The sequence below is a fragment of the Ursus americanus genome, chromosome 17 (assembly GCF_024610735.1).
Source record: "Ursus americanus isolate L20-20 chromosome 17, mUrsAme1.1.p, whole genome shotgun sequence".
NCBI classification, from domain to species: domain Eukaryota; kingdom Metazoa; phylum Chordata; class Mammalia; order Carnivora; family Ursidae; genus Ursus; species Ursus americanus.
In genome coordinates, this window is record NC_142143.1 from 45,538,436 (window position 1) to 45,553,799 (window position 15,364).

Below are 15,364 nucleotides of genomic sequence, written 5' to 3' on the forward strand. Positions count from 1 at the left end.
CAAGAAGCTAAAAATTATACTAAATATTTTCTATAGCAAACTGATTTTAAAGCCTTCACTGTACACTACACATAAATGCATTTGGATTATCTCAATCTAGACAACCGCCCTGGGAGGTAGGTACTACCATTATTTCTGTGTTCCAGATGAGGAAACCAAGGCTTGAAGAAGTTAGGTAGCTTTCCCAAGGTCAACAGCTGATAAGAGGAAGAGCCAAATTAAATCCAAATCTGACTCCAAAGCCCAAGTTCTTATTAATCAATATGTATAAAAAGCTTAAACCAGTCCCTAGTATATAGTAAGCAATTAGTAAATGCTAGCCACTGAAATAATAAGTAATTTATTTTAAAACAGTGTTTTAGATGGCAGTCAGTCAACCTTTCTGTGCCTAAATTTCCTCATTTATAAGATTAGGATAACTATTTCACAGAGTTATTGTGAAAACCAAATAAATTCTAGCTATCAAAACATTTAGAAAAATATACGGTGTTTAAAAAGACAAGGAATTATTATATCACCACTGCAGGTAAAATCCTGTCTCTTGTATTACAAAGGAGCCTTTTGCACTATAAGCACAGAAGCCTAAAACTTAAGCACTATCCTCATAACAAGAGTTACATTAATAAATTTAGTAAAGCTGTCTTAAATTATTCCAATATGATTCTTGCAGAATGACAAGCAAAGAGAACAGTGAACTCTATTCATGAGTGTGATTATAAATTTGGTGCTTAGGAAGGTATATTTGCTCTTTCAGTTCAGTAGCACTGGGGGTGAATTTGGCTTATACTACAGTAGTTCTGTTCAAATGCAGCCAGGACAGAATATCTATAGTTAGAAGCATAGCAATATAACTCTCAGTTTAGGGCATAGCTAACTGCCACATTTAATTACATTAAAACAATCAAGAGAATGACATTCAAAAACCTTGTTCTTTATGTCAATGGTCTGACTGGTAATTGGTATGTACGAGTTTCCCGCTTATTCTTAACACTTAACTAAGGATTTTTTATTCTTTATATTATTCTGAGGAAGAGTTAAGAAACTAACAAAAAACAAGCTAAGGGGAGAGATTTCTCAGTATATTCTGCTAGTCACCAAAACCAGAGCCATTCTGTGAAAAGTAGGGACACCTGCAACATAGTTTCCTTGTTAGCTGAAAACTGAAGTACACACAAACACACAAAATGAAAACAGTACCCAACCATTTTTTAAGTATCTATTCATGAATATGGTTGTATCTGCATATTCCTAAGTCTATACAAGGAGATTGTTCTTCCTTTAGGTTTTTTCTTTTACTAGGGACTGTGTTGGTGAACCACTTTGCAATTCATAACCATTTAACCACACCACCCTCCTTTTTAGACTCTTCAAAAAATCAATGACATTACTTACACACTTCAATATCTGGTACTTTATTTTCTGGATACTCTTTATGTCTAATCTAAATTCCTGGTACTGCAATTTAAACCAGATTCCTCTCATTTCTGTTTTCTCTGTAAGAGATAAGTAAAACCAGCATGATCAAGAAAAATTAAGTGCATACTTATGTATATTTAAACTGTTATCAATTCATTTTCCTGTGGATAAATCTAAAATATTAACAAAGTGACATTTCCTTATTTCAGATATAGTTGTTTGACTTAAGCTAGCAAAAAATTACTTAGTAAGGTAACAATAATTTGTAAACAGTTATCAATATTAAGGAGAGAATAAAAGAATAAAAAATTGAGTTCATTCATTTCTCCATCTTCACACTGAAGCATTCAAGCAATAATTCTCTTTGCTAGGCACTGACTTAAATGCTAGAAATAAGATACACACATATTCTCTGACTTCAAGGAACTTACTGTTTAGTGAGGGAGACAGATAAGAAAATGAAAACAAGATTGAGTTACGAGCCCACAGACCAGTGCCATCAGAACATCTCACAGCAGATGGAAAGACAAGTGACAGAAGGCCTCCTGAGAATGGCAACCTCTAAGTCAAGTCCTAAAAGACTGAGGGGAGTTTGCTAGGGCACAGGTAATCCAGATCAAGAATGCAGGCAAAAGCACAGAAGCATAAAAGGACATGGCTCGCTCCAGACGCAGCAAATAATTCCTTACAGCTGGAATGTAGGGTGTGCATGGGAAAATATTAAGAGACAGGTAGGAAGACAGGCTCGTGCCATTAAATGAAGCAGTTTGCACTTTCATAGTTCACATTCTCACTTATAAAGATACCACTAATGTCTTACCAAAATACTGTCCGATAGAAGCAGAAAATCTAGAGTCCATAACAAGGAGAACTTCTAATTCCTAAGAATACAATTAATGGTGTTTTACTGTCTATGACGCCCAAAGTCTAACCTACCAGTCACAGCATCCACCTATGAACATAAGCATTCTCCCAACATCATTTACCTGCCTACAGTGAGTGTCACTATAGGATGATGACCTAAACCTCAGATAATCCTTCTAGACCTAAAAGAGTTACCCACTTTAACCTCATATTTCACACTGATTTTGAAAAAGTCATTTTCAATCACACATTTTGACTTTTAAGAATGAAATGAAAGAATCTATAGCTATATCTTTACCATTTATCTACCTATAATTTTATGTGTGCACTTAGCAAATACTCAGAAAATGGTACTAAAATTGCTTGATAAAAATAAAACAAGAGAAATTAAAATGGAAGATGATATAAAACACCACTTTGGGCGCCTGGGTGGCTCAGTCAGTTAAGTGTCTGCCTTCAGCTCGGGTTATGATCTCAGGGTCCTGGGATCGAGTCCCACATCAGGTTCCCTGCTCAGCAAGGAGCCTGCTTCTCCCTCTCCTCCCTGCTCATGCTCTCTCTCTGTCGCTATCTCTGTCTCTCTCAAATAAATAAATAAAATCTTAAAACAAAAAAACACACCAGTTTGCCTTTAATTATACTTGTCATAATTCAATCCCGGAGTCATCTATAACCTTGGAATATACTTATATCTAGAAACACTGGTGATGAAATTTGTACAATTAAGTCTGAGTGTCCATAATCTCTGACCTAAGATATAAAAACACACTACAGATGTGCAAACCCAGCAGATGAGTCACTCTGCCTTAGCTAACTCGATAATGTAATCAGTACCAATGGCAACAATCCCAGCACCTTCAATCATAGGAAAAAATATCATCAACCTTGGGAACTCTCGAAGAAACTCTTAGTATAGTACTTTATGTTGTGAATAAAAATATGCACAAGGAAATCAAATACCGTCCTCCAGTAACATTAAAGTGATGAACGTTCTATGTAACAGATCACACAGCTCTCTCCACTAAAAATCCACAGACTGCACCACAGAAAGACATATAATTTTAAGACAGCAGTAAGAAAGTATAGGCATTCTCCAGAAAATATTTATCACTAGCTCTGAAAACTGGAATATATTTGATCTTACAGAGATAGTGCATTCAATTTTCTGAAAGTACTGTATATCAGAATTCCATGTTCATATTCTTCAACTCAGTTATTTCTATATATTAATTCATAGAACTGTATCAAATTAACAAATGATGGCTTAACCCTCACAATAAACCTCTAGTTTATAAATCTCCTAATAGAAGAGTAGTCCACTAGTCCAGACTGAACTCTAGCATAATATTTAACCTATAAGGTTTTACTAAACAGAGCAACAGTAAGAGGTAAAACCTAAGTATGAATTTAACAGTATTTTGCTTAGTAGGGTACACCAAATAGTTCTTTAAAAGCACCTGGTTTAATTCTGTAAAACAGCAAACATTAAATGCAAGCCACTCTAAACTTCAAACTTCATGTTCAAGGATGAAACTTATTAAGTATCAATCAAGCTGTCAACATCTACAAAATAATACAAGACATGCAAGAAAACCTCTAGATATCTTCGCTTTTTCTATTATATGCTTAACCTAGAACTAAATAAACACTAATGAAGGATATCAGCAAAGGAAATAAAGTGGTAATTGTCAAAGCTGAATCCTTAAGTGCATAGGTAGAATATACCATAAATCTGTATTTTCAAACACAGGTGGGTATCATGCAAGTACCAGACTGATTTGTGTATATAAAATGTACGCACACAATCTGCCTAAAACAAGGTTAGGCAAACGCCAAGCAACTCTAAATAACCCTCAAAACAAATTGCTTCATGAACAGCTCACCCGTTTCTGCATTAACTCAACCTAAAAATGCTCTTAAACATATTCTCTAAGGAAAATAATCTTGATTATTTTCTACTTTTAGAGCAATGCATTAAAAATCACTGTTATAATCTAGCATTCAAATTACCTGATTCAAGTACACCACTAAGAAAATGACTGATGTGTGTGTGTGTTTTCTAACACTCCTCAACCTCACAAAATGCCACCCAACACACAAAGTTAACGAGAAATATTTACATCAGAGTACATCTATCCATTTGATGAGCTCTCATGGGGCCATTAATAAGTATTGTTTAAAGAACACTTAATGACCAAAAAAAATGTTCATGGTCTGAAGTTAAGCGGGAAAAAAGAACAAAACTGTTCTTTTAAAATGCAATATGGTATCCTGGGTGGGATTCTGGGACAGAAAAAGGACATCAGTGGATAAACTAGGGAAGTTCAAATAAAGTCTGTAGTTCACAGCATTGTGCCAGTGTTAATTTCTTAGTTTTGAAATATGTACCATAGTTACATAAGATTAACATTAGGGAAGGCCAGGTAAAGGGCATATGAGAATTTCTGTATTATCTTTCCAACTTTTCTGTGATTCTAAAATTGTTCTGGGGAAAAAAAAAAGGTTATGTTAAAAATTACTCTTTGTGCCCAGTAGCAAATACAAGAGGCTTCTCATTTTAAAAAATAACATTCACACTTACTTTTCTCTCTCCCACCCCTACACACAACACATAAATCCAGAAAAAAAAGACTAGACTAAAACACACTAAAATATTAACTTTTGTTCACTGGTGGTAGGATGAAAAGGAAATTTTTCTCTTTATATTTTCTATAGTGAATTGCTTTTATAATCAACAATAAATTATTAAAGAATATACAAATCAATACTTTATTAAAAACTTCTTTTGAAAGAAAAGCTATAAATGTCTAAGCAGAGCCCAAAGGCAGACTGCATACAAAACAGTTTAGGGCAGAGGGTGAAGAATGCAGTGGCCAAGGGAAATTGCCAGGAGTAGTTAAGTAGGCATAACCTAATTAGTAAATGCTGGAAACCTGCCAATACACAGAACTTAACATCCACTCTGAGGCTAAAGGTGCTCACAGCCAGCAAAGTTATGCTCAGAATTCACATGTCTTAGGGGAATGTCCTGAAAGGCTCCCGTAATACTAAGAATTTGTGGAGATATATAGCTTGGGTTTGTTTCAAACAAAAATAATGCAGTTGGAGATGCCTGGCTGGCTCCGTTGGTGGAGCTATCTGACTCCTGATCTCAGGCTTGTGAGTTCCAGCCCCACACTGGGTGCAGAGATTAGACAAATAAAATCTTTAAAAAATAAATACTAACAATGCAGTTGGACATCTGGTGCACAACTGCCCACTGAGAGCTTCTAGAAACATTCTTCACTACCATGGTGTGCTCTTTAGGTATTTCTCCTCTACTTTTTCCTTCTCTAGCACCTTCCCACAACCTATGCCCAACCTTTAGCCCTCAGGCCTAAAAATGTCACTGCAGAATGATGAGGATCTAGAGACCACTGGGATTATACAATCAAATCCTATTTCAGATGTCTGAAAGTTATCACAAAAGTTATTATTCTGATACCTTCAGGGCAAAATATGTTCTGGAACTCCATTAAGCAATAGGAGGGGAAACGTAATCAATAACAAATGTTTCCCGCTCAAAAGTGAAAAAATAAAATATTTTGTCCCTTAGAGGAAGAGCCAGTGGGACCAAACAGACTGCATTTTGACAGAGTTTCTTCCAAGCTATAATCAGGCTGATTTACGTGTATCAGGCTGTCTGTCCCTACTTAACACTAGCAAGTGCTATGTGGTCAGTGCCGGGTTCTGTGTTGTTTTCAAAAGTTTTTTAATTCTTTGTATAGGGTCACCCTCATTCTCAGTTGATAGTACAGCAGGTCCTAGAACTCTCACTTAAACATGTATGTGCTTTTTTTTTTTACTCTTGAATCCTTGTGGACTCTATAATCGGATAACTAAGCCTATTAAGAATGGGTGCAAAATATGGCCCTGTACTCAGAGACAAAGGAATATTTAATGTTAAAATACATGGTATTTATTTCATGAGTTTTATTACAGCACTTTTAAGCATTAGAAGCATTTTTTGCTTACTTCCTGTCATAGTTACGTTTGAGAAAATAGAAGCGACCAAAAAAGATCCTCAGGTATGGAGGACACAAGAACAATGTATTACTGTTGTTATTATTTTGAATATCAATGGAGATACACACTGTTTTTCATCAAAGCTAAGGCACAATTGAGTTTAAGGCTGATGTTTTACACACCACTAAGAAAAAAACGTTGCCCACTGAACTATGACATGCCACTGATTGTTAAGATACACCTAAATTTCTATTAATAAAATCGGAAAAAGTCTCTTAGAATCAATGAAGTATAAGATACAATGAAAACTATCAACTCATTACAAATGACACTAAGGGATGTTTGTTACAAATCTTTTCTTTGCTCCTTCCCAGATGTTAAAAGATAGTTACAATCAAGTGACAGGATTTCAGTGTCCAAAACCCAGTGTTCTTCTGAGTCTTGATAAATATTTGTCTAGAGAACAATCTTTCAGTGCAGACTGCTGGGAACTATTTTCTTCATTCATATGGGGAAATGAAGTGAAAAAATTAATCAAAATTTTACTAAAAGCCAAATTTAGAATTTTTAGTTTTCCTGTCTACCACTTTAACAAAGACAATATTCACTCTTTCCCTAAAGGTTTCAAGGTTTGTTTTCCTTCAGTTTTACCTGGATCTTAAACTAGGATACCAATCATCCAAGATCAAGATAATTCTGAAGAGCTATCTTCAAAAGTACAGCTAAGATCACTGGGGATATTCCCTTTGAGCACAATTTATGATAAAATATAATTTTAAAGCAATGGTGAGAATATTTTTCTTTTTTAAAGGCAAATGTGGAGAAAACAAATGTCTACAGAAAACAGTGAGAATTTCTAAGATGTTTTACTCTGTCTCACTCTCCCAATATTTTTTCACGAGTAATGGCTGAAAAGCTATCACTTTAACTCTTTTTTTTTTTTAGAAATCTGTGAACTTAATTAATTCAACAGTTAGCCACAAAGAATATTAGTCTCATATAATTAGGTACATGTAACATTCTTGTCAAAGCCTTAAAAATTTTCTACATGCGAACCGCAAATGTGAATGCTCTGAAACTATGAACCCTGCTAAATATGAGGCAGAATGCAGCTAGGGCAAGATTCTCCTTCTCATATAATTGATAAATGGCTTACAACAGCTCTGCTGTCTTAATATATTTTAATACACCACATCAGAATCTAAAATAAAAGGCTTTATTTTCAGCATCCTAAGTCCCCCCGGCAGGAGGCAGTATTAATGCCAGCAAGGCAGCATGACAGAATGCAAATATAATGGGCTTTAGGGCAACAGAAATCTGAATTCTTATTTAACCTCTCTGAATCTACGTTTGCTCACAGGTAAGTTAAAAACACCACCACTCCCTACCTCATATGGTTGTTACAGGTTTGGAGGCTGTTGCAGTAGTAACAACTGGGGGAAGGGTCTGAATTAGGGTAGTGAACAATGAAAATGGAGAAAGATGGATTAGAGCAAAATATAAAAGTTCGAATCAATAATGATTGATTCAACTGGGAAGAAAAGCAAGGCTCCAGGAATGAATATTCATTGAGCTGGGCTGGGGAACACAGACGGACACAAGGTTTAGAACAGTTTTAAACACATTGTGATGCCTGTGAGATATCCAAGTGGGAATAGGCAACAGGCAAACAGAAATACAGGTATGGAGGTGGGAAAAAGATCTGAGTTGGAGATATAAATCTAGGTTGTCAACTTACGGATGCAAGGCTTGGGACAAGATGAGACCGCCCAGTGAGAAGAAAAGTAAGGCCTACAGAAACTCAGAAACACTAATATTTAAGGGAACTGCAGAGGAAGGGAAGTCCAGAAAAGAGACTGGACAGGCACTGTCCAAGGACCCAAAAGAAAATCTCAAAGACGGTGCTATCACAAAAGCCTACGGAACAGAATGATTCAATGTGAGATGGGATAAGAAACAGTGTCTCATTGGTAAGACTGCAGAAACCACGGGAAGTTTGAAGAAAGTAATATTTAGCAGTAAGGAAAAGCAGAGCAGAAACAGTCCGTTTTCATCAAATTTCTTTCTGCTTCATGGAATAACAGACTTCACTTGCTCCTAAAACAGAAATTAAACCAAAACACAGAAGTCGGTGAGAATAAAACAGACTTCATCTTCTAGAAAGAACTGAGTTCCCAGTCACTAGCAATGTTCAGTAGATTCCACTACCGGTCAAGAAGTTGATGAGATGACTTTGCTCTTTTCTTCAAATGAAGGAATTTTCAAGGACTAAACAAAATCTGAAACACCTGCATTAAAAGGACAAAGGGAGGGGCACCTGGGTGGCTCAGTTGTTAAGCGTCTGCCTTTGCCTCAGGTCATGATCCCAGCGCCCTGGGATCAAGCCCCGCATTAGGCTCCCTGCTCTCTGGGAGCCTGCTTCCTCCTCTCCCACTCCCCCTGCTTGTGTTCCCTCTCTAGCTGGCTGTCTCTCTCTCTGTGTCAAATGAATAAATAAAATCTTTAAAAAAAATAAAAAATAAAAAAATAAAAGGACAAAGGGAAAGATACAACAAAAAGGCTCTTAAATATTTAGAAATAGAAAGTAATGGTTCTACGAAGTTTTAAAAATCATTTTCAATTAATTCTAAGTAAAACACATAAAAGAGAGAAAAGCATTTTTTTAAAGATTTATTTAATTTAGAGAGAGCATGTGCGTGCATGTAAGCAGGAAGGAGGGATAGAGGGAGAGGGAGAGACAGAATCTCAAGCAGACTCCCTGCTGCGTGCAGAGCCTGACATGGGGCTCAATCTCACCACCCAGAGATCATGACCTAAGCTGAAATCGAGTCAGATGCTTAATCGACTGAGCTACACAGGCACCCCAAGAAAGGCATTTTTAACCTTGTAAGTCCAAAGTAAAACATTTAATGTGATATAAAAACTTGTAGAAAGTCATCCAAGATGGTGGCACAGGAAGAGCCTGAACTTCCTCCCATGGACACACCAAATCTACAGCTACATATGAAAAAATTCCCACTAAAAAAGAACTGAAAACTAACCATCTGAACAGCTCCCTCCAAAAGTGATAGAAGGACCATATCAAGTTAGGCAAGTGAGGCAGAGACACAGTCTCACCAACTATCCTACCTCCTCCCCCCCCCCCCCCCCCCCCCGCCACAACCACCCACAAGAAGTAATCTCACAGTCCGGAGCCTTTCCCCAAGGAGTGAAAATCTGTGCCCCACTTCAGGCGCTCCAACCCTGGGGACCTACACTGGAGAGATAAGTCCCCAAAAACATCTGGCTCTGGAAACCAACAGGGTTTATGTCCAGGGGACGTGGGGAGCGGTGGGGATCTGAGATACTCCTTTTGAGGGGCTTGTGTGTGGACTCACTTATCCCTGGATCCAGTGCAAAAGCAGCAGTTTGAGAGGTAACTGAAATATATGTGAAGGAGATTTATTTACTAATCTTAAAGTATCTGCTAGAGGAGCAAGAACCAGTTGGGAGTTTCTTTGGGGAGAGAGGTACAAGCAAGTGCCATTTTTGTACCCTCCCTCTACCTTACCATTGCAGGCAGGCACATGCAGACACAGCCTTGCCAAAGCCACGGGCATGCCCCACCCCCAAAGTTCTTTCCTTGCCTCATGAAGATTGCAGGCTTGTTCTACCCTTGGCACTCTCTAGCATGCTAGTCTCATAAAGCCCATGGGTGAGCACAGTCCACACAGGGGATGCCCCTTGACCACCTGGCCCTGGTAGCCAAAGGGGCTTGCATTTCTGGGCTCCACAGGACTATAAAAATAAGAAAGACAGTTCTAGGAAGGTTATTACACCCAAGGCACTGAACAAACAGCAAACATAAACATACCCTCAGTACCAGGAGGTACAGGCTTCAGGTCTGCCACACACTTAGAGGTTATAAAGGAGCTCTCAGGGAATGTAAGCAGGGAGCCACCACCTGGGCTGCACCACAGATCACTGTTACTTCCCAGAAATGAACTTACAGACTTCTCTGAAGCCCTGATTTTTGCAACTGTGGCCCAGGGGACATCTCCAGATCTGCTGGTCTGGAAGTCAGCAGGGTTTATGACTACAGTCCCTCAGTACTGTATTTATTTGCATACTTTTAAAGCCTGAGGATCTGGCTTCCAACTGGCCTGAAACCAGGTACTGATTGAGATCACTCCCTCTGGAACACTGGCAGGTCTTGGCACATCCTCATCAACTGGGACCTGTTGAGAGTAAATCAGGCTACTGAGACAATCACAAAGGTTTGAGAAACTACCAAGAGCTAGAGTAAGGCTGAACAATAGGTTCATCTAGGTTCATCATCTACACAGGGCCACTCCTTCAAGACTGGGAGAGATAGGTGATTTACCTACTACACAGAAACAAATACAGAAAGACAAGCAAAATGAGGAAAAGGAGGAATATGTTCCAAATGAAAGAACAAGATAAAACCCCAGGAAAGACCTTAATGAAACAGAGATAAGTAAGACAGTTTACCTGATAAGGAGTTCAAAGCAATGGTCATAAAGAAGCTCGCCAAGCAGGAGAAGAATGAATGAACACAGTGAGAACTTCAACAAAGAGATAGAAAATATAAGAAAGTACCATGCAGAAGTCACGAGAATATACTGAATTGAAAAACACACTAGAAGGGTTCAACAGCAGACTAGATGAAGTAGAAGAAAGGATCAGTAACCTGGAAGACAGAGTAGTGGAACTTACCCAAACAGAGCAGCAATCAATCAATCAATCAAAAGTGAGGATAGCTTATGAGACCAATAAGAAAAAATCAAGCAAACCAACATTCATATTATAAAGGTCTGAGAAGGAGAAGAGAAAAAGAGAAAGGGGCAGAAAACTTATTTGAAGAAATAATGGCTGAAAGCCTCCCTAGCCTGGAGAAGGAGGCACAGAGAGTTCCAAATAAGATGAACCCATAGGGATCCACACCAAGACACATTATAATTAAAATGTCAAAAGTTAAAGATAAAGAATCTTAAAAGCAGCAAGAGAAAAACAACTTGTTACCTACAAGGGGAACCTTCATAAGATTGAATTTTCAGCAAAAACTCTACAGGCCAGAAGAAAGTGGCATGATATATTCAAAGCGCTGAAAGGAAAAAAGTTCCAACAAAGAATATTCTACCCAGCAAGGTTATCATTCAGAATTGAAGGAGAGATAACAAGTTTTCCAGACAGGCAAAAGCTAAACCAACCTTACAAGAATGTTAATGGGACTTATTTAAGCTAAAAAGAATAAGAAAAGGATAACAATAAGAAAACACAAAATAAAAATCTCACTGGTAAAGGTGAAAATATAGTAAAGTTGGTAGACTAATCACTTACAAGCTAGAATGAAGGTTAGAAGACAAAAGTAGTAAAATTAATTATAACTATGATAATTTGTTAAGGGATACACAAAATAAAAAGATGTAAAATATGATGTCAAAAACATAAAATGTGGTAAGGGAGAAGCAAAAGTCTACAGAGTTTTTAGAATGCAGTCAAATTTAAGATTGCTCTCAGCTTAAAATAGACTGTTAAATATATAGGCTATTCTGTATGAACCACATGATAACTACAAAGCAAAAATTATAATACAGCCACAAAAGATAATGAAAAAAAAAATCTAAACACAACACTAAAGAAAGGCATCAAAACACAAGGGAAGAGAGCAAGAGACAGAAGGATGAGAGAAGAACTACAAAAACAGCCAGAAAACAATTAATAAAATGGCAATAGATACATATCTACCAATAATTATTTTAAATGTAAGTAAACTATGGATTCCGGGAAACAATCTGGGGTTTCGGGGCGGGGGGAGGGGGATGGGGTGCCCCGGTGATGGTTATTGAGGAGGGCACGTGTTGTAATGAGCAGTGGGTGTTATATGCAAATAATGAATCATTGAACACGACATCAAAAACTAATGATGTACTATATGGTGACTAAAGTAACAAAAAAATAAAATAAAATAATAAATGTAAGTAAACTAAATTCTCTCATCATAAAACAAAGAATGGCTGAATGGATTTTTTTTAAAGACTCATCTATACTTTGCCTACAAGAGACTCACTTCAGATCTAAAGACACACACAGACTGAAAGTGAAGGGATGGAAAAAGACATTCCGTGCACGCGGAAATGGAAAGAAGGCTGGTGTAGTCATACTCCTATCAGACAAAATAGGCCTTGAAACAAAAAGTGTAATAAAAGACAAGGGTATTACATAATAATAAAGAGAATCCAACAATCCAACAAGAGAATATAACACTTGTAAATATTTATGCACCAGCATAGAACACCTAAATATACAGAGAAAATATTAACAGGCCTAAAGACAGAAATTGATGGCAATACAATAATAACAGGGGATTCTAATATCCCACTTGTATCAATAGATAGATCATCCAGAGAGAAAATAAACATTTATTTAAATGAAACATTTATTTAATGACACAGATGTACTTAATAGAAACATACAGAACATTCTACCCAAAAGCAGCAGAATACACATTCTTCTCAAGTACACAGGGAACATTCTCCAGGATAAATCATATCTTGGGCCACAAAACAAATCTTAACAAATTTAAGAGGACTGAGGGGAGCCTGGGTCCTCAGTGGGTTAAAGTGTCTGCCTTCACTCAGGTCATGATCTCAGGGTCCTGGCTCCCTGCTCAGCAGGGAGTCTGCCTCCCCCTCTCACTCTGCCCCTCCCCCCAGCTTGTACACGCTCTCTCTCTTTCTCTCTCAAATAATAAAACATTGTTTAAAAATTTAAGAGGACTGAAATAATAAACATCTTTTTCAACCATAACGGTATGAAACCAGAAATCAGTTAAGAAGAAAATTGGAAAAATCATAAATGTGTGACAATTAAACAACATGCTATTGAACAACCAAGGGTCAATAAAGATATCAACGAGAAAATTTAAAAAATACCTTGAGACAAATGAAAATGGAAATTCAAACATCCAAAATCTATGAAATGCAGCAAAAGCAGTTCTAAGAAGAAAGTTCAGAACGATCCAGGCCCACCTCAAGAAACAAGAGAAATATCAATCTGTTATACTTAAAGGAACTAGGAAAAAAAGAACAAAGCTCAAAGTTAACAGAAGGAAGGAAATAATAAAGATCAGATTGGAAATAAGTGAAAGAGAGACTAAAAAAAACAATAGAAAAGATCAATGAAACTAAGAGCTAGTTCTATGAAAATATAAACAAACCTTTACCTAGACTCACCAAGAGAAAGGCCCAAATCAAATCAGAATTGAAAGAGAAGATAGAACTGATGCCACAGAAATACAAAGGCTCATAAGAGACTACTATGAACAATTACAATCCAAAAATTGGACAAAGAAGAAATGGATAATTTTTAGAAACACAACTTCCAAGACTAAATCAAAAAGAAATAAAAAAATCTGAATAGACCAATTACTAGTAAGAAGATTGAATTAGTAACGGAAAACCTCCCAACAAACAAAAGTACAGGACCAGACTTCACTGGTAAATTCTACCAAACATTCAAAGATATTAATACGTATCACTTCCAAACTCTTCCAAAAAGCTGAAGAGGAGGGAATGCTTCCAAACTCATTTACAAGGCCAGCATTATGATGTACTAAAACCAAAAACACCACCAAAAAAGGAAGTTACAGGCCAATATCCGTAATGAACATAGATGCAAAAATCCTCAACAAATATTAGCAAACCTAATTCAATACATTAAAAGGATCACGCATCATGATCAAGTAGGATTTACGCCAAGAATGCAAAGATGGTTAAAATATGCAAATCAATCAATATGATACACTACAATAACATGGTGACAGATGGAAACTAGACTCATGTGATAACTCTGTGGTGTATACAAATGTGATATTATGTTGAATACCTGAAACTAATACATTCTGTATCAATTTTACCTCAATTAAAAAAGAAAAAAAAACTTCTGGGGCACACCTGGCTGTCTCAGTGGGTGGAGCATATGACTCTTGACCTTGAGTTTGTGAGTTCAAGCCCCATGCTGAGTGGGGAGATTATTTCAAAAGATAAAATTAAAACAAAACTTTTAACTGTCAACCAAATTTTATGGTTGATTTTTAGCTGTAATAATCCTGTTTCGTTTAATGTCATTAAAACCTACCCAACTGAGTTTTTATAACTTCTACTACTAAAAAAGTAATTCTTTCTTTTCGTCTTTTTAAAGTGCAGGCACATAAGTTTGTTTGTTTGCTTACTTGTTTTTATGACAGAGTTTAGAAGCTATTTGCAATTCTGGCTATTTTCCATTTGACCCTCCAGAGCCACTCACTCTGTTCTGTTCCCTAGAAGCCTGACCTGCACGGAATGCCGCCAGACCAGGTTGGCTGTGGCTCCATTCCCCACTAAAGCTTTTTTGATGGCTCCTATCAGGAACCACCCCCCCCCCCAACCTCCGTAAGTATGACTACTGCTGGTTCAGGTAATCATTTGGTCCCCTGTCCCTTTCAGATCTAGAAGTGGTAACAGCTTCCTGCTATTGCTAACTAGCTTGGTCATCATTACGTGCTGCTTTCCTTTAACCTGCCTACACTTTGCAAATAATCCCATCATTGAATTATTTTCTATTATACTTGTCAGTGTCCTGTTTCCTGCCAGAACGCTGACTGATACAAGTTGCTACTGATGTTTTCAATATAGTAATTATATATTGCCCTCTAACCCCTGGAGAAAAGAGCCTATGGTCACCAGCTTTTACATTTCTTACTCAAACCAACAAAATACCTAAGAATAGAAAATAAAAATTGCCAACCTAAAAATAATTAAAAGGGAAAAGGATTTTTTACCAATTTTTAGGGGAAAAAATCTCTTTAACTTCACTAAATTTTATTATGATTAATACCCTCAAATCTCGTAGTCATCCTTGACCCCTCACTCTCACTTTCCAATCTATTAATCCTTTCAGATCTATCTTCAAAATATATCCCAATGTCAACCACTGTTTACCATTCCTACCACTAATTCTCTGGTTCAAGTTACCATCATGTCTGAATTTTTGCAATAGACTTCTAATTAATCTCTGCCTTTGCTCTTGGGCTGCTCCT

At 37.0% G+C, this 15,364-nt stretch overlaps 1 protein-coding gene across 10 annotated transcripts in view; it reads right to left on the bottom strand.

The window, feature by feature from the left end:
• Positions 1-15,364, bottom strand: part of FRS2 (fibroblast growth factor receptor substrate 2) — a 111,808-nt gene that overhangs the window by 25,281 nt on the left and 71,163 nt on the right. For 5 of the 10 annotated variants that reach the window (XM_045789607.2, XM_045789601.2, XM_045789606.2 and 2 more), the window contains one exon: positions 1,393-1,493. The exons of 2 other annotated variants lie outside the window; for them this stretch is intronic. The gene's annotated coding sequence lies outside the window, so the exon portion shown is untranslated. Of the gene's footprint in view, positions 1-1,392; positions 1,494-10,394; positions 10,503-13,220; positions 13,317-15,364 lie in introns of all 10 variants that reach the window. 3 more of the 10 variants (XM_045789608.2, XM_045789602.2, XM_045789603.2) reach the window with 2 other exon arrangements.